Source organism: Mixophyes fleayi, chromosome 4, assembly GCF_038048845.1.
Source record: "Mixophyes fleayi isolate aMixFle1 chromosome 4, aMixFle1.hap1, whole genome shotgun sequence".
Classification (NCBI taxonomy): Eukaryota; Metazoa; Chordata; class Amphibia; order Anura; family Limnodynastidae; genus Mixophyes; species Mixophyes fleayi.
Window position 1 is genome coordinate 346,294,608 of NC_134405.1, and position 22,784 is coordinate 346,317,391.

Here is a 22,784-nt window from a genome sequence, read left to right on the forward strand (position 1 = left end):
CAGCTCCTGGGAGTATTTGCAGAGCTAGACTCTGATTGGCTCACCTGTACATTTAAGGCAGTGAGGTCTGCAGCCTCACTGCCGGTTATAGCGTTCTGTCCTCAGTCCTGCTGCCTGCTTGTGCTATCCGTTTGGTTCTTGCTACCTTGGATTTGACTACCCGTGTTTTGACCCCTGCTTGTTCTTGGACCTGTGACCCTTCTCTTCTGACCTCGACCTTTTGCCTGGATTTCGGATTTTGCTTCTCTGCCTGTGTGTCTGACCCTTCGCTTGTCTCTGGATTTTGCATCTGTGCTTGTGACCCTTTGACCTAGGATACTTCTTAACTGCAGCCCGCCAATCACTCCACTCCTGGGTACTCCTTTAAGCCAGTATACGTTACTCGACCCTCGGTCGGCCCGCAGCCCAGTCTGTCCCCACCACTAGGGGCTCCAGCGAACACCGGGCCTTCAGAGTAGTCCTCGAGTTTCACTGTACTGGCTTGGGAGTTCCTAACACCCAGGCTTCTGGCTCCCCCTGTGCTTTCTGGTTCTCGGCTCCTAGTGAATTTCTCCTGGCTTGTCTGACTACGTTTCCTGAATTAACCCTTGTACTGCTTTCTTCAGTGTGTATCCGACCCCGCTTGTTTATTGACCATGGCTTCTGACTTCTTGTATTGCGCTATGTCGTAAACATAGAGAACTTACAGTTATTTATAAGGGTTAACCCATCACATAATGTTGGGGAATAAGGCCTAAATCATAACTGCAGTGTAACTATGTTATATCAAATGGATCCATTGATAAGTTGAGTTACTAAAGTGTAAAATGGGAAGTCAGAAAGTCTGTTGTGTGTGTATTCGGTGACTCTGCACATCCCAGTGTTAGAAGATAGCAGTGTCACCTGTAGCAGCTTCAAAGGCCTCTGCGATGAGCTATATCCTGACACAAGTTAGTTTTTTGGACACCTGAATAGACTTTGTGTTGCCGTTCATAGCTTGACATCCTTGCAGACAAAGGCAGCATTTGAAGGCTGCCTATACAGATATATAGAAATATGAACTTCAAAGAAATTGCCTTCATAGTTCATATTTTGGGAAATCTGTGTGCTACTTCATATTGAGGAGCAGAAATCACACCCAGGTTATGAATGACAGGTTCTGCCGGTATCGGGGAACAGCTATAATCACATGTCTTTTAGACAGGTATATCCCATTGTCATAATTCCATCATGTTTGGTATTTGGTATTTAAATGTGCGGGAGATTATGACCGGTTTGTTGAAGGGGGAGTTATGTCTCTGGGATATATCTGTGAATAGTTACCAAAGGTCAGAAGTTTGGAATATTTGTGAGCAAACTAGTGACACCCAGAGGACATCCCTATTAGCATTAACACTGCCCCTGTGAAGGCCGTCCCATTTCATTTTTATTAATAAAAACTGTGTTGGGAAGGGACAAGTTGTAGTCTTTTGGGAAAATCAGTCCACATTGATAAGGTCTCCATCCTCCAAGCCAGTTTCCCATGGCACAGATTATAAAATTCATGTAAATTATACTCTGAATGTAATCCCTTTTATTTTAAACTGTTTTGCTTATGTATGTTTATTAATTGTTTTTTTTTATATCTGAATGCCCTGTACCTGTCTATATTATACCTATAAATTTAATTAAAGTGGCATCTTTGATACTCTAACGAATCCATTAACCTGTTAAGAAGAATAAGGATTACTATGGGGACTGCGATGTTCTGCAATGCATGAAGCTTTGATAAGCTTCGCATTGCACGGACAGGTAACGCCATCTCAGGATGTCATGTCCTATGGGATTTTGTAGAAGTCTCCCTGACTTTGCAGAATCCGGTACAGTGGAAGTGCTATGCGCACAGAACTTCTCCCTGTCATCGGCAGCGCTAAGCTGTCGGTAAGCAGGATAAAAAATTTGCAGGAGAAGGGTCACTTTACCGGGGCTCCCAGAGTAGCCCCGGGATGGTGCATCTTAACGTTACCTAAATATGCATCACTGCGATGTGCAGCAATGCATATTTAGCTGTACTGCATCTTATTGATGCATAGACCCCTAGATGTAAACCAATAAAAAAATACAACTTAAGCCACTAATTACTTATTCCTTAGTTGGACTCAGACTGTTGTATCATCAGCAACAAGTTATTATCCTATGTCCTAACCAGGTTTCTCTAACTAATCGTTGTGAAACGCCCACTTACAGTTTCATACGTTAATTTGCATATTTGCCATTTATTTTAATATCATTTGCATTTGTTCTGGAAGGATCGGAAATGAAACTACCTCTATCTCTGATGATGCTATTACATATACAGATCAGTGTATTGGGATGTGATCTGGTCTGCTCAGTAGTATGAATTGTAGCTGCCCTTATCTGGAAAAGATATTTAATAACGCCTGTGGTGGTACATGAGGAGGAAGATGAGGGTGGTGGTGATATTATTCCATTAATAGAATGTTGGAAGGGGAAATTTTCCATCCACGTCTGTTAAGTGAAGGTTACTATAGTAACATCTGAAATCTGGAAAAGAAGTAGAGATTATGTTGCAGAAGTCTGTTCAAGTCAGACATAGCTCTTGGATGATTTTCACATTGTAACGGCAGTGATAGATCAGTGGATATGGCTGATTACATTGTATCCAGTATTGGATGTGGTATTCCACAATAAATGACTGACAGTCGGATAGATAAAGATGTGGCTGAAGGACAGGAGACAGAGTGCTGGGGTAATAATTGTGTAAAGTACTACTGGTCCCAGCAAGCCCTGACAGAAAATACCTAGGTATGCAGGAGCTTGTAGAACTAGGTCAGTTGTGGGTAGACCCCTGGTGGTCTTGGGCCAGGGGTGTTAGGAGGATGCATACACATACTTGAGCAGTATGGCAATTGTACATTAACAAGGACTTATATCAACTACTTAGGGCCATGATGTTTGAGCCGGAGTAGGGTACACCCCATATTTGCAGTTATTGGACATTCTTATATTGCATCAGTAACCTGTCAGTAAAAATCCCCAGTCGTCAGTAAGTTTGTATTGTCGGGGAGGAATATTAATAAAGTTTGACAGCAAAGGGTCAGTAAATAGTAGCAAATACATGAAACACTTTGCCTTTAATCTCTGTATTAATACTCAGCAACAACAGTAAATGAATATGTGCTGAATGCTGAGCAGGGAATTAGTCAGCAATAGGTTAAGCCCCTCTCTCATGTCAGAGCTCTCCCCGCCCACTGGCTGCTGCTCTGTATTAATGATTAATTGCTGCTCCCAGGAACAGGTAATACGCACCATCATTTTATGAGTACACCTACAGGCCAAGCTGTATGTAAGTATGGGCTTATTAACTGCTCTCTGGAGCTGGATCATGGGCCACTACTTGCTTTATATCTTTGGGGTTTTATTAGAGCTGATTGATTGTGCTTAGTGTAAACAAACATTGTAAATATCTAACTTTCACCAACTACCCTCTGATCTGCTTACATTGTATCATGTAGATTGCTGGGATACATGGTGAGGGGGGGCTGCTTACTGACTGCTGGGATACCTGGTGAGGTGGGGGCTGCTTACTGACTGCTGGGATAGCTGGTGAGGGGGGCTGGCTGCTTAGTGACTGCTGGGATAGCTGGTGAGGGGGGCTGGCTGCTTACTGACTGCTGGGATACCTGGTGCGGTGGGCTGGCTGCTTACTGACTGCTGGGATACCTGGTGAGGGGGGCTGACTGCTGGGATACCTGGTGAGGTGGGCTGCTTACTGACTGCTGGGATAGCTGGTGAGGGGGGCTGCTTACTGACTGCTGGGATAGCTGGTGAGGGGGGCTGGCTGCTTACTGACTGCTGGGATACATGGTGAGGTGGGCTGCTTACTGACTGCTGGGATACCTGGTGAGGGGGGCTGCTTACTGACTGCTGGGATACCTGGTGAGGGGGGCTGCTTACTGACTGCTGGGATACCTGGTGAGGTGGGGCTGCTTACTGACTGCTGGGATACCTGGTGAGGTGGGGCTGCTTACTGACTGCTGGGATACCTGGTGCGGTGGGCTGCTTACTGACTGCTGGGATACTTGGTGAGGGGGGCTGCTTACTGACTGCTGGGATAGCTGGTGCGGTGGGCTGCTTACTGACTGCTGGGATAGCTGGTGCGGTGGGCTGCTTACTGACTGCTGGGATAGCTGGTGAGGTGGGCTGCTTACTGACTGCTGGGATACCTGGTGAGGGGGGCTGGCTGCTTACTGACTGCTGGGATACCTGGTGCGGTGGGCTGCTTACTGATTGCTGGGATAGCTGGTGAGGGGGGCTGGCTGCTTACTGACTGCTGGGATACCTGGTGAGGTGGGATGCTTACTGACTGCTGGGATACCTGGTGAGGTGGGCTGCTTACTGACTGCTGGGATACCTGGTGAGGTGGGCTGGCTGCTTACTGACTGCTGGGATACCTGGTGAGGGGGGGCTGCTTACTGACTGCTGGGATACCTGGTGAGGGGGGGGCTGCTTACTGACTGCTGGGATACCTGGTGAGGTGGGCTGCTTACTGACTGCTGGGATACCTGGTGAGGTGGGGCTGCTTACTGACTGCTGGGATACCTGGTGAGGTGGGGCTGCTTACTGACTGCTGGGATACCTGGTGAGGTGGGCTGCTTACTGACTGCTGGGATACCTGGTGAGGTGGGGCTGCTTACTGACTGCTGGGATACCTGGTGAGGTGGGCTGCTTACTGACTGCTGGGATACCTGGTGAGGTGGGCTGCTTACTGACTGCTGGGATACCTGGTGAGGGGGGGCTGCTTACTGACTGCTGGGATACCTGGTGAGGGGGGGCTGCTTACTGACTGCTGGGATACATGGTGAGGTGGGGCTGCTTACTGACTGCTGGGATACGTGGTGAGGGGGGGCTGCTTACTGACTGCTGGGATACCTGGTGAGGGGGGGCTGCTTACTGACTGCTGGGATACCTGGTGAGGGGGGGCTGCTTACTGACTGCTGGGATACCTGGTGAGGGGGGCTGCTTACTGACTGCTGGGATACATGGTGAGGTGGGCTGCTTACTGACTGCTGGGATACCTGGTGCGGTGGGCTGCTTACTGACTGCTGGGATACCTGGTGAGGGGGGGGGTTGCTTACTGACTGCTGGGATACCTGGTGAGGGGGGCTGGCTGCTTACTGACTGCTGGGATACCTGGTGAGGGGGGCTGGCTGCTTACTGACTGCTGGGATACCTGGTGAGGGGGGGGCTGCTTACTGACTGCTGGGATACCTGGTGAGGGGGGCTGCTTACTGACTGCTGGGATACCTGGTGAGGTGGGCTGCTTACTGACTGCTGGGATACGTGGTGAGGGGGGGGTTGCTTACTGACTGCTGGGATACGTGGTGAGGGGGGGGCTGCTTACTGACTGCTGGGATACGTGGTGAGGGGGGGGGCTGCTTACTGACTGCTGGGATACCTGGTGAGGGGGGGGGCTGCTTACTGACTGCTGGGATACCTGGTGAGGGGGGCTGACTGCTGGGTTACCTGGTGAGGGGGGGCTGCTTACTGACTGCTGGGATAGCTGGTGAGGGGGGGGTTGCTTACTGACTGCTGGGATACGTGGTGAGGTGGGCTGCTTACTGACTGCTGGGATACCTGGTGCGGTGGGCTGCTTACTGACTGCTGGGATACCTGGTGAGGGGGGGTTGCTTACTGACTGCTGGGATACCTGGTGAGGGGGGCTGGCTGCTTACTGACTGCTGGGATACCTGGTGAGGGGGGGGCTGCTTACTGACTGCTGGGATACCTGGTGAGGGGGGCTGCTTACTGACTGCTGGGATACCTGGTGAGGTGGGCTGCTTACTGACTGCTGGGATACGTGGTGAGGGGGGGGTTGCTTACTGACTGCTGGGATACGTGGTGAGGGGGGGGCTGCTTACTGACTGCTGGGATACGTGGTGAGGGGGGGGGCTGCTTACTGACTGCTGGGATACCTGGTGAGGGGGGGGGCTGCTTACTGACTGCTGGGATACCTGGTGAGGGGGGCTAACTGCTGGGTTACCTGGTGAGGGGGGGCTGCTTACTGACTGCTGGGATAGCTGGTGAGGTGGGCTGCTTACTGACTGCTGGGATACCTGGTGAGGTGGGGCTGCTTACTGACTGCTGGGATGCCTGGTGAGGTGGGGCTGCTTACTGACTGCTGGGATACCTGGTGAGGTGGGCTGCTTACTGACTGCTTGGATACCTGGTGAGGTGGGCTGCTTACTGACTGCTGGGATACATGGTGAGGGGGGCTGCTTACTGACTGCTGGGATACCTGGTGAGGGGGGGCTGCTTACTGACTGCTGGGATACCTGGTGAGGGGGGGCTGCTTACTGACTGCTGGGATACATGGTGAGGTGGGGCTGCTTACTGACTGCTGGGATACGTGGTGAGGGGGGGCTGCTTACTGACTGCTGGGATACCTGGTGAGGGGGGGCTGCTTACTGACTGCTGGGATACCTGGTGAGGGGGGCTGCTTACTGACTGCTGGGATACATGGTGAGGTGGGCTGCTTACTGACTGCTGGGATACCTGGTGCGGTGGGCTGCTTACTGACTGCTGGGATACCTGGTGAGGGGGGGGTTGCTTACTGACTGCTGGGATACCTGGTGAGGGGGGCTGGCTGCTTACTGACTGCTGGGATACCTGGTGAGGGGGGGGGTTGCTTACTGACTGCTGGGATACCTGGTGAGGGGGGGGCTGCTTACTGACTGCTGGGATACCTGGTGAGGGGGGCTGCTTACTGACTGCTGGGATACCTGGTGAGGTGGGCTGCTTACTGACTGCTGGGATACCTGGTGAGGGGGGGGTTGCTTACTGACTGCTGGGATACGTGGTGAGGGGGGGGCTGCTTACTGACTGCTGGGATACGTGGTGAGGGGGGGGCTGCTTACTGACTGCTGGGATACGTGGTGAGGGGGGGGGGCTGCTTACTGACTGCTGGGATACCTGGTGAGGGGGGCTGACTGCTGGGATACCTGGTGAGGGGGGCTGCTTACTGACTGCTGGGATAGCTGGTGAGGGGGGGGGTTGCTTACTGACTGCTGGGATACGTGGTGAGGGGGGTTGGCTGCTTACTGACTGCTGGGATACCTGGTGAGGGGGGCTGGCTGCTTACTGACTGCTGGGATACCTGGTGAGGGGGGCTGCTTACTGACTGATGGAATACCTGGTGAGGTGGGCTGGCTGCTTACTGACTGCTGGGTTACCTGGTGAGGGGGGCTGAGTGCTGGGATACCTGGTGAGGGGGGCTGGCTGCTTACTGACTGCTGGGATACCTGGTGAGGGGGGCTGGCTGCTTACTGACTGCTGGGATACCTGGTGAGGGGGGCTGGCTGCTTACTGACTGCTGGGATACCTGGTGAGGGGGGCTTGCTGCTTACTGACTGCTGGGATACCTGGTGAGGGGGGCTTGCTGCTTACTGACTGCTGGGATACCTGGTGAGGGGGGTTGGCTGCTTACTGACTGCTGGGATACCTGGTGAGGGGGGGCTGCTTACTGACTGCTGGAATACCTGGTGAGGGGGGCTGGCTGCTTACTGACTGCTGGGATACCTGGTGAGGGGGGCTTGCTGCTTACTGACTGCTGGGATACCTGGTGAGGGGGGCTTGCTGCTTACTGACTGCTGGGATACCTGGTGAGGGGGGTTGGCTGCTTACTGACTGCTGGGATACCTGGTGAGGGGGGGCTGCTTACTGACTGCTGGGATACCTGATGAGGGGGGCTGGCTGCTTACTGACTGCTGGGATACCTGGTGAGGGGGGCTGGCTGCTTACTGACTGCTGGGATACCTGGTGAGGGGGGCTTGCTGCTTACTGACTGCTGGGATACCTGGTGAGGGGGGCTTGCTGCTTACTGACTGCTGGGATACCTGGTGAGGGGGGCTGGCTGCTTACTGACTGCTGGGATACCTGGTGAGGGGGGGGCTGCTTACTGACTGCTGGGTGACATTAAGATATTTGTACAATGATACCTTTGTTATGTTGTAGTTGTCTCTCACCTGGTATGTTTTAGTACATATATATTTTTTTCATCCTGTACATATTTTAACAAGGAAAATAATCTTTGCTTGGTGTAAAATTCTATTTTAGGATTGTACGTGTGTTATGTATGTTGTTTTTTTTTTTTTATGATACATATGTGAGATTTTTGTGGTGCTGTGAATGAGGATGTAAATGTTAATCATTGCCGAATAGGATTGAATATGTTCAGAGGTTCAGTACGCTGCCCCCTCCACCCACTTTTCTGGCTTATTTCTGTACATCTGAAAAAATCTCTTTTTTTTTTTATTAATAATTATCAAGATTTTCGTAATCTTAATAAAATTTAAAAGTAGTTGATATGTTCATAATAGTTTTACGATTTTATTTCTATATTAGATAAATGTTGCTCTCTGGTTCCTGTAGTGGTTGGAGGCAGCTATTATCCAGTATTTATATAACTTATAAAACTTCTGTATAAACATATGGTAGAAAGATTTGTTGCCAGGTTCTGCCAAGGTCATCATATAGTAATATTGTAATGAGATCCTCCTGCTCATGTCTGTTTATTTGTCTGCATGAGATACCGTGAGGATTCAGGAAGACATTGATCCCCTGTCTGGGAACTGCACATAGATTTACGCAGTGCGTACATTTTACATGGGATGATGGGATTCCCGCTGTGAAATAGCCGCAGACGTCTGCCAACCTATCTTCTTTGTTCTGTTTTACTTGCTGGTCATGGAGGGGGAATGTTTCTATATAATCCTTAATGTTTTTAGATCTAGGTGGATTTGTTAGAATTGTTCTAGTAAGCGATCTTTACCGGTTGTGGCCTTTATTCGTCTCTCGGCGCCAGCGCGGACTATTCCAGTGTAGAAGGAGCAGAAAATTATTCTCCATACAACTGTTAAGGGATATTTTTCATCACCTGAATATTCTTTAAATATGCTTCCCTATGCAAGTCGTGGTGGATGCTATCTTTGTCCGGGATTGCCACTAGTGTAAGCAGTGCTACCGCCAGCAACATCCTCTTTGATGTATAGGGTGATACAGTGGTTCCCAAACTTTTGCAGTTCGCGGCACCCTTAGAGTCTCCAAATTTTTTCAAGGCATCCCTCCAAAATAATTACTGAGCAGTCCTGTTTTAGAAGTAGTTGGGTCAAAAAATTGTAATAAGTATTTAGGTCACGACAGAAATACTTATTTAGTTGTATGCAAAAATGCCCCCTCTGCATCCAGGCACACTGCCCCCTCTGCATCCAGGCACACTGCCCCCTCTGCATCCAGGCACACTGCCCCCTCTGCATCCAGGCACACTGCCCCCTCTGCATCCAGGCACACTGCCCCCTCTGCATCTAGGCACACTGCCCTCTCTCACGTTGCCCCCTCTGCCCCCTCCTCTGCCCTCTGTCACGCTGTCCCCCCTCCTCTGCCCTCTGTCACGCTGCCCCCCCTCCTCTGCCCTCTGTCACGCTGCCCCCCCTCCTCTGCCCTCTGTCACGCTGCCCCCCCCTCCTCTGCCCCCTGTCACGCTGCCCCCCCTCCTCTGCCCCTCCTCTGTCCTCTGTCACGCTGCCCCCCCTCCTCTGCCCTCTCTGCCCCCTCCTCTGCCCTCTCTGCCCCCTCCTCTGCCCTCTGTCACGCTGCCCCCCCTCCTCTGCCCTCTGTCACGCTGCCCCCCCCTCCTCTGCCCTCTGTCACGCTGTCCCCCCTCCTCTGCCCTCTGTCACGCTGCCCCCCCTCCTCTGCCCTCTGTCACGCTGCCCCCCCCTCCTCTGCCCCCTGTCACGCTGCCCCCCCTCCTCTGCCCCTCCTCTGTCCTCTGTCACGCTGCCCCCCCTCCTCTGCCCTCTCTGCCCCCTCCTCTGCCCTCTCTGCCCCCTCCTCTGCCCTCTGTCACGCTGCCCCCCCTCCTCTGCCCTCTGTCACGCTGCCCCCCCCTCCTCTGCCCTCTGTCACACTGCCCCCCCTCCTCTGCCCTCTGTCACGCTGCCCCCCCCTCCTCTGCCCTCTGTCACGCTGCCCCCCCTCCTCTGCCCTCTGTCACGCTGCCCCCCCTCCTCTGCCCTCTGTCACGCTGCCCCCCCTCCTCTGCCCTCTGTCACGCTGCCCCCCCTCCTCTGCCCTCTGTCACGCTGCCCCCCCTCCTCTGCCCTCTGTCACGCTGTCCCCCCTCCTCTGCCCTCTGTCACGCTGCCCCCCCTCCTCTGCCCTCTGTCACGCTGCCCCCCCTCCTCTGCCCTCTGTCACGCTGCCCCCCCTCCTCTGCCCTCTGTCACGCTGCCCCCCCCTCCTCTGCCCTCTGTCACGCTGCCCCCCCTCCTCTGCCCTCTGTCACGCTGCCCCCCCTCCTCTGCCCTCTGTCACGCTGCCCCCCCTCCTCTGCCCTCTGTCACGCTGCCCCCCCTCCTCTGCCCTCTGTCACGCTGCCCCCCCTCCTCTGCCCTCTGTCACGCTGCCCCCCCTCCTCTGCCCTCTGTCACGCTGTCCCCCCTCCTCTGCCCCCTCTCACGCTGTCCGCCCTCCTCTGCCCCCCTCCTCCTCTGCCCCCTCCTCTGCCCCCTCCTCTGCCCCTCCTCTGCCCCCTCCTCTGCCCCCTCCTCTGCCCCCTCCTCTGCCCCCTCCTCTGCCCCCTCCTCTGCCCTCTCTGCCCCCTCCTCTGCCCTCTCTGCCCCCTCCTCTGCCCTCTGTCACGCTGTCCGCCCTCCTCTGCCCCCCTCCTCCTCTGCCCTACGCCAGGCGCCAGCTATAGAACAAAAGAGAGCAAACAGAAACTTACCAATCCGCGCGGAGCTAGGACCCTGCAGCCTCCTCTCTCGCGCAGCTGTCACTGACGTCGATATTCAGTGACAGCTGCGGGAGAGAGGAGGCTGCAGGGTCCTAGCGCCGCGCAGATTGGTAAGTTTCTGTTTGCTTTTTTCTAGGGCTGGCTCGCGGCACCCCAGTGACAGCGCCGCGGCACCCCTGGGAGCCGCGGCGCACACTTTGGGAACCGCCGGGGTGATACAAAAACACCCGTTATTCCGAACTTTTTACATCTTTATCGCTACATTTTGATAAATAAGGGTCTATGGGGCCTATTAATAATTATTGTCATCTAAATTCCCTCAAAACTTCAGTTTTCGGGGTTCCACCACAAATCTAACTATAGTTCAAATTCATGAACAGTGCATCGAAGCAGATACTGTATCATAGATAACTGCTGCTTTGCATTTTGTTTCGACATACAGAGCAGTGCCCATAGATGTCTGAGCACTGCTCTGTACAGCAATTTAATAAGGAATGAGAATGCATTTACACATATGGTAATGTACAGCTCATTACCGTATGTGTAATTCTTCAGGTCGGCTCTATGGGGAGAGCATTGTGGTAGTTGGCTAACCTGTGACACCCCAGGTGTTGTGAAACTGCAAGTCCCAGAATGCTTTGCCAATATATAGCAGCCTATTGCTTGAAGGGTATGCTGGGACTTGTAGTGTCACAGGTTAGCCAACACTGCGGTAGAGGCATCTTTGGATCCCTCACCGCATCTTACTGCTCCCCCTCCGGTCATTATCACTGTGATAGTGACCATAGGAAAGATAGCAGAGGGGTCTTTTGTTTTTGTGGCTGCTGTTGATTATTTTACATAAATACACACAATCTTTCAATCCTTCTCTTTGTGATAAGGATTAAAAGGGTTTGTGTTAAAAATGTGATAATATAAATAGGGATCTAAATATTAAACCTATATAAATATTTTCCAGAATGAATATCAAGTTATACTTATCTGCCTAGATCCTAGGAATTGCTCAAGCCTGAGTGTATTGTAGCAGAAGACATTGCCTTGATTATATAGCTGGGGGACCCACTGATCATATACATACTGGTAATACACATAATTTTGGTGCTCTAACCAGAAAGCCCAGATGGTGTATGAAGAAAAGGTCTGCCGGAAAGTGACCTGGTCCCAATTAGGGGTCAGAACTGTGGTTCTATACGTTCACCTAACCTGCTGTTCTTGATGACCTGAACTCCTTGTGATAAGCGACTGTTTAGTTATTCCAGCTTGGAAATGCTTCTTGGAGACACCAGGGGGCAAATATTGGGGAAATAGAGACATGTAAGGATGTAGCTTAGAAGTTAGTAGTTGTAGTTTGTACAGTGAATATTAAAGTGTAGGTAGAAGAAAGGACAGGATCCCTCTGCTCTCGGTGGAAATCTCGCAGTTGCCCAGATGGTTGTAGAATGTCCTTGATATTGAGAATTCTTTATTTGTTTGTTATTGGCTTTAGATGAAGCTCCTTCAGTTGTCTTTCTACAGGCTTTCAATGCTTTTGTCTTGTTTACCTCAATGCTAATACTGAAATCATGAGGTCGTGATGTAAATTAGTGTGATCCTAAGGGGCATATTCAATTGTCGGCGGAAATTCCGAAAATGATGCGGCACGCGCACTATTACCGTTATTACGGTAATAGTGCGCGTAAAAAACTTTATTACGGTATTTTTCTTGCTGGATTTCAGCTCGCAGCTCCCTGAGCTGAAATCCAGCTAAGTAATAACGGTAGTGTTTTAACACCGCGGAAACCCGCAACAATTGAATATGCCCCTATGACTCAAACAATGTGCCCAATACCACAAGACAAAGCACATGGTCCATTATCTGATGTAAATGTCAAATGCGTTTTGTTCTTTGCCTCGTCCCATAAATGTTTCATTCTTACTGCCAAAATCATCTGTAGGTGGTACACTGGGTATTAATGTCTGTGGGGTTTATTAGACACTGATGTAAAAGCAGCCATGTCACTTTAATTGTGAATTTTGTGGGATTAAATGTGGTGTTTGATGCTGAGCTCTATGGAGAATATTTGTCAAAGGATGAAAAGTTTTCTTACAAAAATGGTGTTTTCTGGTGATGGGGCTTTTTCTATGTGTCAAGGAGTTATCGCTGACAATGGTAAAGCCTATTTAACCAGCATTGTTCTTCCACCACCGCAGTACCTCATCTTTTATCACCATCTCAGGATAAGTGCACATTTTAATGATTATACTCCTGATTATTATTGCGCAATTGGTGAAACCCCAGATGTCCTATACACGTGGATGATATCAGCGAAGCGCGTTGGTGAATGCGTTCAGAGTGCAAGAGGTACAGAGCTTTTCCCATTCATAGCTATAGCCCCTTTCATTTCAGCGGGGCTTCCAGTGAGTAGAAAAGCCATTGAAAGGAATGGGAGCAGCTCCGCTAGTGAAGAAAGAAATAATTAAAAATTTGGACAGAGCCCACCCACCCCAAATTCCTAAAATAGCCAACACTAGATAGCCTAGACTGTTCCCTATTAGTAACAGAAAACCAGGGCCAGCACTGGCATTGCCAGTGCCCCCTTGCCGGAGTTTGCCGCTTTAACTGCTCCCAAATAACCAGGCGCCTACTCCGATTCCTGCTCTATTCTGTGCAGCGACTTGTAGGCCAACTGGTAAAGCAACCACACTTACCGCAGGGAACTCCATAGAGTGGGGTCCTCCTGTCATTGTGGAACCAGTCCCAGGGAAGCCAGTGTATGCCTGAAGTCTCTATGAATGGAATAGTGAAGGGGGAGGCAAAAAATGTGATTGTCTCCCAACACCTCCCCGCATTATTTAAGAGAATATGGTGCTGAAATATGTTGTGGCTTTTCCTGGCTGGGGAATTGCTGAATATTAGGACTCCTGGAGGTCAACATTGCTTCCTTGGTGGCCCCAGTATAATTTTTCATAAGACTCTTGCTCATAATGCAAATATACTATAAAAAGTAAATCTTAAACACACGTTTTGTAAGAAATAATGTTTAAGTAAAACACTTCCTGATACCCTCGTTATCCACTTTATTCTGAAATGGAAATCTTGTTCTCATTCAGCTGTAATCCAATGGGAATTCTTACTTTAACTGTTCAAAATGTTCTATTAATGTTATCTTATACATCTTTCATATGAGGTCCATAGCGCTGATTATTCAATGTAAATAGGTGTTGTCACAAAGGTATGGCATGGATGCAGAAATGGAGTGATGGGAAGTGTCTGTACTTCTCTCAATGCAAAATGATTTCCATGGGATTGGTTGATATATGGAGAATGAGATTTCTGTTACTCTGACAAGACATTATCCAGGATAGATCGGCATTTAGTTCAGTTAAGAAGTATTACAGACCATTGTCCATTGACCCTAACAATCACAGAAGGATCTCAAGCTTGTAACACATTCTGGGAATGTTATCCTCTTTGGTTATTGTACCTAGAGGAAAGCCCGGATTTGCTAGATACAGGGAATGGTTACATTGTATGTAATATGCAAACTGTAAAACCTCCTATTCTCTGGGGGCCTTTTCTATGAGACACTTTGTTGGAAGAGCGGCATAAATTTTTTTAGAGTAAAAAATAGACACATGGAACAATCTTGTTGAAAACTACTGCAGATGTATCTAACCTCATACTCAGTTGGAGATAGAATTTGGTGGTTACCTATGTAAAAGGAATGGTCTGTACCTCTTACACAAGACAGGTTACTTGTTATTGGACACACTTCATATACTCTGAGATAAAAATGGTAGTTCTGCAGTTGAGTTGCTTAAAACAGTTAACTTACCGATTTGCCAGCTCAGTCTTTGCAGACAGACGTGTTTGTTAATCAGCTAGCACATATGCAGTAGAACCCAAAGGCCTGATTGGGACTTTTAGCTCTGTTAATATGCCAAACAATTATAAAAACATTAATCATAACAATCAATAAAGAATGAATTTATTTTGTTTTTGCCATACTAAGACTACATGTACCGCCGTGATTTTTGTTAATATTCTTTGCCTTGCAGAGGCATGGGGAAGCCATCACTGGCGAAAACTGTCACCCGTCGTAACCTTTTATTGTATATTGTTAAATATGCTCAATAATCATCATCATCATCATCATCATCATTTATTTATATAGCGCCTTTCAATGCTGATGTCTCTTCCAGCAATGAATAAAGCGTAAAAAGCTTCTAATTCTGTTCCTTCTGAGTGTGTGCAATGTCCTTGGATAGATCATTTTTCTAACCCACAGACACCTCATTTATGAATTAGGATTTAGGACATAGTGCATGCATAAGAAGAGGGAGTTTCTAGGTCACAGCCCCCTTCTCCTCCCCTAAAACCACCCTTTCAATGCCATGAGCACCTGCCTATGGTACATGTGGCATTAAAGGGGCATCTTTAGATTCTTTATCAGGACTGTACCACCTAAATCTGAACAGTTGGAAGGTGTGCACGAGTTAAGGTTCCAGCATTCTTAAAGAAATGACATTAGCAAATAGCAGCCTTCAAATAGATTTATTCCAAGCTTTGCCCTCTGTAAAACTTGTCATCAGGGCGTGTTTGATGCGAACGGTAGTGAATAGGGCATTATAGAATTCATGGTCAGCTGTTGGTTAAAGGGAAACGCCCACATTCCATAATATCATTTCTTTGTGGCTCCCCTAAATATGCCGCCTCAGATGGGCATTTAATCCTAAATTGGCCTGCAACAGGCACACTTGGATGTATAGCTGGTAACTAGCTGGTAAGCTTATTAGGTAATGTACATACAGCATAATGTAATATAAAAGTTTGTCTGGTAACGAGAATGCTCAGGTCCGCTCTCTCCTTTCACTCTGCTCAGTATTTTTATCTGCAGGTTGATTTATAGGCTCCCTGGATCTTACGTAGGGAGGTGTCATAAATACCTTGGTTACTGTTCTACCCTTTAACGTCAGGAAACTGTTCTCTTACCTTTGACCATTGTAGTGCAGTCAGTAAATGGGATACTTGTTGTGAGTGAGGTGTTTCTACCTGTGCTGGAGGCTTCATTCTGGAGATCTTTGGTGGTCAGCAGACAAGTAAGTATTTGCTGGTTGTTGTTTACTTTTATTGGGTTATAACCCAAATTTTATCACATTTCATGCAGGACTTGGGAGCTAAATCTCATTAGAGTAAATCACTTTAATTACTGTGCTTCTCGTGTTTGTATCGGGTGCACCAAAGGCCAAGATTCTCTTCTTTCCATTCACTTTACATTATCGTCTATTGCTGTAGTATCAATATATTCCCTCTGTTAGAGCTTGTTCACAACTACCTGCCTTTCATGCATTAACAGACACATGAAAATAGGTCACATAACAGTCAGTGTTGCTGTTCCCACCATAGTATTCTGAAATATATTTCTCATGATAACATGCGCTACCAGCCGGATAGGTTGTATTTAGTAAAAATATAATCCACATTAACAATGGCAAAAAAGCACAAAAGCACATTTATTGAGGCAGTTTTCAAAGTGAATTTGTGTGAATGAGCCTTTAAATTCAGTAACGTAATTTGTGACTGTTGTCTAATCTGTTGGAAAGATAAAACGCTTAAAATAATAGTTTTTTACATTGAAAATCTGCAAGGGACAGGGCGCCATCACAGCTCTAGAATGTCAGCTCTTGTGTAGACAGTATGAACTAGGAGTTTCTTGGTACAATATCAACATGTTTACAGTGCTAGTGTTATTGTTGAATGCAGTAGATACTCCTGAATGTGAGCGTCGATACTCGTACTACAAAAATGCAGTTTTCACAGTCCCAGGACTTAAACGTTTTTGTTCCTGGTGTTATTTTAAGATGCTGGCACCATACAATCCTCACTTCACACAACATTACTTATATTGTATACGTTACACAATACAGTTTTGTTCTATACCAGCTGTGATGCAATTAGGGAAAATGTTTGCTCTTCTATAATTGGTAATATGCTGTAGGCCAAACTGAATAACGCGGAAGGGTGTCTAGTACCTGAAAACAGAATTGCGCAGATGCCGATCAGTTGTGTATAGGAAATATCTGTCTGGCTGTTTCTTTTAGTATAGAGCAGTTAAACGATGGATATCTGAGATATAGGAGAATAAGGAACGATGGATGTATAGGGGATATCTGAAGGTGATGGCTAATAAGTATACACCCTGATCAGACACAGCATTAAACCACTGACAAGTGAAGTGAATAGCACTGATTATTTGGTTACAATGACACGTGACAAGGGCTGGGATATATTAGGCAGCAAGTGACCAGTCAGTTCTTGAAGTTGATGTGTTGGAAGCAGGAAAAATGGGCAACATGAAGATCTGAGCGACTTTGACAAGGGCCAAATTGTGATGGTTAGATGACTGGGTCAGAGCATCCCCAAAACAGCCGGTCTAGTGGGGTGTTCCTGGTATGCAGGGGTTAGTACCTACCTAAAGTGGTCCAAGGAATGACAACCAATGAACCAGCGACAAGGTCATGGGCGCACAAGGCTCATTGATGCACGTGGGGGCGCTAAGGCTATCTGTGTGCTCCAATCCCACAGAAGAGCTACTGTAGCACGAATTGCTGAAAAAGTTACTGCTGGCTGTGACAGAAAGATGTCAGACCACACAGAGCATCGCAGATTGCTGAGTATGGGGCTGCATAACGGTCAGAGAACCCATGCTGACCCGTGTCCACCACTGAAAGTGCCTACAATGGGCACTTAAGCTCCAGAACTGGACCATGGAGCAACTTACAGGACTTAAAGGGTCTGCTGCTAACGTCTTGGTGCCAGATACCACAGGACACCTTCGGAGGTCTTGTGGAGTCCATGCCTCGATGGGTCAGAGCTGTTTTGGCAGCACGAGGGAGAGCTACACAATCATCATCATCACCATTTATTTATATAGCGCCACTAATTCTGCAGCGCTGTACAGAGAACTCACATCAGTCCCTGCCTCATTGGAGCTTATAGTCTAAATTCCTTAACGCACAGACAGACAGACTGATACACAGACTAGGGTAAAAAAAAAATTTTTTGTTAGCAGACAGTTAACCTACTAATATGTTTTTGGAGTGTGGGAGGAAACCGGAGCACCCGGAGGAAACCCACGCAAACACGGGGAGAACATACAAACTCCTCACAGATAAGGCCATGGTCGGGAATTGAACTCATGACCCCATTGCTGTGAGGCAGAAGTGCTAACCACTAAGCCACCGTGCTGCCCACAATACACAATATTAGTAAGGTGATTTTAATGTTATGGCTGGTCGCTGTATATAATATTAGTAAGTGTGAATCGTACAGGAAGAGAGATCTATGACTTATATACCACACACAGATGAACACTTGGACTTTGTATGTATAACATTATTTATTAAAGGGTGTTTGCTGTCACACTCGTACACAGTTGTTGTATTAACTTTGATCCCTGGCTGCCTTAAACATTCCAGACGTGTCCTGACGCACAAGGGGATAAATGAAGGAGGTTGTGGTAATTACAGAGCTGGAAGTTGGAGCTACATACCTGGGGAAGGTTAGGGGGGGGGGGGGGGGGGGGGGTAAAGCATGCTTGTGTGTAAAGTCACTGAACATGCTGCAGCTCATGCAAAACTCACTACAACTGTGTGACCTGCTCCATGTGCTGCCAGGAACTACACTCTTCAGTGTGTATATATGGATGTATAGTTCCACAAAATAAACTTTTTTTTTGTTTTTAGTTATTTGTTTTATACAAGCAGATCTTGCATCTTTATCTAAAAATCTATGACCCATGAACAGGTACAGATGTGATGGTAACTTGATATATTGAGTTAGGTGATTGAGTTAAGTGCATACTTGCCAACTCTCCCGGAATGTCCGGGAGACTCCCGCATTTTGAGAGAGTCTCCCGGACTCCCGGGCGAGTGTGGCAAAATCCCGGATCTGCCCACTTCCTAGTGAAGTGGGCAGAATTAGGTCACAAACGCCGCGATTCCTGGTGAATCGCGGCGTTTGGCCCCGCCCCCTCTGTCAAATGACGCATTTTGCGTCATGACGTCATGGGGGCGGGTCCAAAATGACACGGATTTTGGAGGCCCGCCCCCTCCATGACGCCCACCTCCCCCGCAGGCTCCCGGATACCAACATTGTAAAGTTGGTAAGTATGGTTAAGTGGGGCAGAATTACATAGGCAATGTCTGAATGAAGTTAGTGGACTGTTTAATGTTGGCCTGACGCGGTGCATTAAGTACACTACCGCACAATATTCTCAACGGGGACTGCGGTCTGGACCAATAGGCTAAGCTTGGCTTTCTCTGAACATGGCATTTGCCTTTCTGCCCTATGGGGAGCACATCACAGGAGAGGGATCTTTGTATGACAGGCTTCTTTGTGCCCCCCCACCCCCCACACACACACACGCACTCGCTAATTGTTTTCTGAGCATACAACGGCCTGCTGTGCGGTGCATAGGTCATACTTACCAACTCTCCCTGAAATAGGGGTGATCTCCCTCACTCCCTGAAGAGTCTGGCATTCTCCCTGATGCTGAGCCAGTACAAGACGTGGTTGGCTTCGCCATCTGTGGCATGATGACACAGTTCAGAAATTGTGTCCTATGTCTATGTATTGATACCTATGGAGGTGGCCATTTTCATGGAGACCAAGATTTAATCAAAGACTTACAGGTAAGACAACATGACTTCAGTAATGGAGACAGAAATGTAAAAGACACTTCAGTCTCTAGAGATTCATTAGCGCTTTTCTTTAACACATAGGTGCCTACTTTCCTGGAATGCCCGGCAGACTCCTGCATTTCTGGGAGACCTCCTGGAAGAGCAGGGCAACCTCTCAGTTCTCGCCTCGCAGTAGATAAGTGATGGGGCGGAGCTTAATGACGCAAATACCGTGTCATCCTAGCCCTGCCCCCTGCTGTAATTGTTCAAAATTGTGACCATTGTTTAGGGAGCGGGGCCAAAATGATGCGATTCATCAAGCCCCGCCCCCGCACGCCCACATGTCCCAGAATCTCCCTGAGGCCAATGAGGAAAAGTTGACAAGTATGGCATAGGCCTGGTTAGTACCTGAAAGTAAAGTCATCACTTTATTAGAGACTAGTTGCCGGGAGTCTCTGTTACTAGATGAAAAATATACATAAATAGCTGTTAATTCACCTCTTATAACTATGATTATATAGAGAGAATGCGAAGGGGTGCCTAAATAAACCCCTATAACTGGCGGGATGTGTTTATTGAGCAGTGATAGATATCGCATATGGACAGAGGACTGTGTAATATTGGTTTTTCCTGTTGATGTAATGTGCAATCTGTGCATCGCAGATAAGACTGCCAAGTGCAGCTGTCAAGATGGAAATAAATCTCTTTTATGTGCGTTGTTTCTGAGACTCCCACATTGAAATGAAGCTTTGAGCCTAAACCATTTCAGGTACAAGAAAATGCAGAAGATGAACACAGAAGTAGTGTAATCTGCTGATCAGGGGTGATGTATGGAGTAATTATAAAGTGTGGGTGTTGTGCTGCACGATTCATACACCGAGGGGAAAGCTGTGGGCATTAGGATCCATCTTTGTTTGGGAAGGTTTCTATGGTGACTAATGTGTGTCAGGCTGTTGCACAATAGGACATGTTTAGCTGACGTACAGAACTTATCTTCAGTGATGGTGAGGAAGGTATGGATAATATATGCTGTCGCCTTGTGTGTTTTGCAATGTCTCTACAGATATTTGATATTTGAATGATGCACAAATGTACCATGTCTGTTCCGAATCCTCCCTTCTGTCAGCACTTACATGATTTGTCTTTTGTGTGGGAGGCTGGGTACTTGTATATTAGATTACTGGTCAACACTTGTAATGCTGTGAACTTATTACTGGTGTATCCTCTCTGTAGTGTGTGTGAACAAGCTACTTGTGTGATTTATACCGACATTGGTGTGTTCTCTCTCTCTCTCTCGTTCTCTCTCTCTCTCGTTCTCGTGCTCTCTCTTGTGCTCTCGTGCTCTCTTTCTCGTGCTCGCGCTCTCTCTCTCTCTCTCTCTCGTGCTCTCGTGCTCGCTCTCTCGTGCTCGCGCTCCTCTCTCTCTCTCGCGCTCTCTCTCGCTCGCGCTCGCGCTCTCTCTTGCGCTCGCGCTCTCTCTTCTCTCTCGCGCTCGCGCTCTCTCTCTCTCTCGCGCTCGCGCTCTCTCGCGCTCTCTCTCTCTCGCCGCTCTCTCGCGCTCTCTCTCTCTGCGCTCTCTCTCTCGCTCTCGCGCGCTCGCGCTCTCTCTCTCGTGCTCTCTCTCGTTCTCTCTCTCTCGTGCTCTCTCTCGTTCTCTCGCTCTCGTGCTCGCTCTCGTTCTCTCTCTCTCTCGTGCTCGCTCTCGTTCTCTCTCTCTCGTTCGCGCTCTCTCTCTCGCGCTCTCTCTCTCTCGCGCTCTCTCTCTCGCGCTCTCTCTCTCGCGCTCTCTCTCTCGCGCTCTCTCTCTCTCGCGCTCTCTCTCTCGCGCTCCTTCTCGCGCTCTCTCTCGCTCTCGCGCTCTCTCGCTCTCGCGCTCTCTCGCTCTCGCGCTCTCTCGCTCTCGCGCTCTCTCGCTCTCTGCGCTCTCTCGCGCTCTCTCTCTCTCGCGCTCTCTCTCTCTCGCGCTCTCGCGCTCTCTCTCTCTCGTTCTCTCTCTCGTTCTCTCTCTCTCGTGCTCGCTCTCGTTCTCTCTCTCTCGTGCTCGCTCTCGTCTCTCTCTCTCGTGCTCGCTCTCGTTCTCTCTCTCTCTCTCGTGCTCGCTCTCGTTCTCTTCTCTCTCTCTCGTGCTCGCTCTCGTTCTCTCTCTCTCTCTCGTGCTCGCTCTCGTTCTCTCTCTCTCTCTCGTGCTCGCTCTCGTTCTCTCTCTCTCTCTCGTGCTCGCTCTCGTTCTCTCTCTCTCTCTCTCGTGCTCGCTCTCGTTCTCTCTCTCTCTCTCTCGTGCTCGCTCTCGTTCTCTCTCTCTCTCGTGCTCGCTCTCGTTCTCTCTCTCTCGTGCTCGCTCTCGTTCTCTCTCTCTCTCTCTCTCTCGTGCTCGCTCTCGTTCTCTCTCTCTCTCTCTCTCTCGTGCTCGCTCTCGTTCTCTCTCTCTCTCTCGTGCTCGCTCTCGTTCTCTCTCTCTCTCTCGTGCTCGCTCTCGTTCTCTCTCTCTCTCTCTCTCGTGCTCGCTCTCGTTCTCGTTCTCTCTCTCTCTCTCGTGCTCGCTCTCGTGCTCTCTCTCGTGCTCGCTCTCGTGCTCGCTCTCGTGCTCTCTCTCGTGCTCTCTCTCGTGCTCGTCTCTCTCGTGCTCTCTCTCGTGCTCTCTCTCGTGCTCTCTCTCGTGCTCTCTCTCGTGCTCTCTCTCGTGCTCTCTCTCGTGCTCTCTCTCGTGCTCTCTCTCTCGTGCTCTCTCTCGTGCTCTCTCTCGTGCTCTCTCTCGTGCTCTCTCTCGTGCTCTCTCGTGCTCTCTCTCTCTCTCTCTCGTGCTCTCTCTCTCTCTCGTGCTCTCTCTCGTGCTCTCTCTCTCGTGCTCTCTCTCTCGTGCTCTCTCTCTCGTGCTCTCTCTCTCGTGCTCTCTCTCTCGTGCTCTCTCTCGTTCTCTCGTGCTCTCTCTCTCGTGCTCTCTCTCGTTCTCTCGTGCTCTCTCTCGTTCTCTCGTGCTCTCTCTCGTGCTCTCTCTCGTTCTCTCGTGCTCTCTCTCGTGCTCTCTCTCGTTCTCTCGTGCTCTCTCTCGTGCTCTCTCTCGTGCTCTCTCTCGTTCTCTCGTGCTCTCTCTCGTTCTCTCTCTCTCTCTCGCGCTCTCTCTCGCTCTCTCTCTCTCTCTCGCGCTCTCTCTCGTTCTCTCTCTCTCCGCGCTCTCTCTCGTTCTCTCTCTCTCTCGCGCGCTCTCTCTCGTTCTCTCTCTCTCTCTCGCGCTCTCTCTCGTTCTCTTCTCGCGCTCTCTCTCGTTCTCTCTCGTTCTCTCTCGTCTCTCTCGCGCTCTCTCGCGCTCTCTCTCGTTCTCTCTCGTTCTCTCTCGTTCTCTCTCGCGCTC

General features: G+C 49.2%; 1 protein-coding gene across 10 annotated transcripts in view; it reads left to right on the forward strand.

Annotated features, from left to right (window-relative positions):
- The window catches only part of EPS8 (EGFR pathway substrate 8, signaling adaptor), a 110,086-nt gene that overhangs the window by 7,666 nt on the left and 79,636 nt on the right, over positions 1–22,784 (forward strand). For 4 of the 10 annotated variants that reach the window (XM_075210842.1, XM_075210850.1, XM_075210851.1 and 1 more), the window contains exon 1: positions 3,272–3,325. The exons of 2 other annotated variants lie outside the window; for them this stretch is intronic. The gene's annotated coding sequence lies outside the window, so the exon portion shown is untranslated. Of the gene's footprint in view, positions 1–3,258; positions 3,326–15,766; positions 15,854–20,369; positions 20,449–22,784 lie in introns of those variants that run through there. 4 more of the 10 variants (XM_075210849.1, XM_075210845.1, XM_075210843.1 and 1 more) reach the window with 4 other exon arrangements.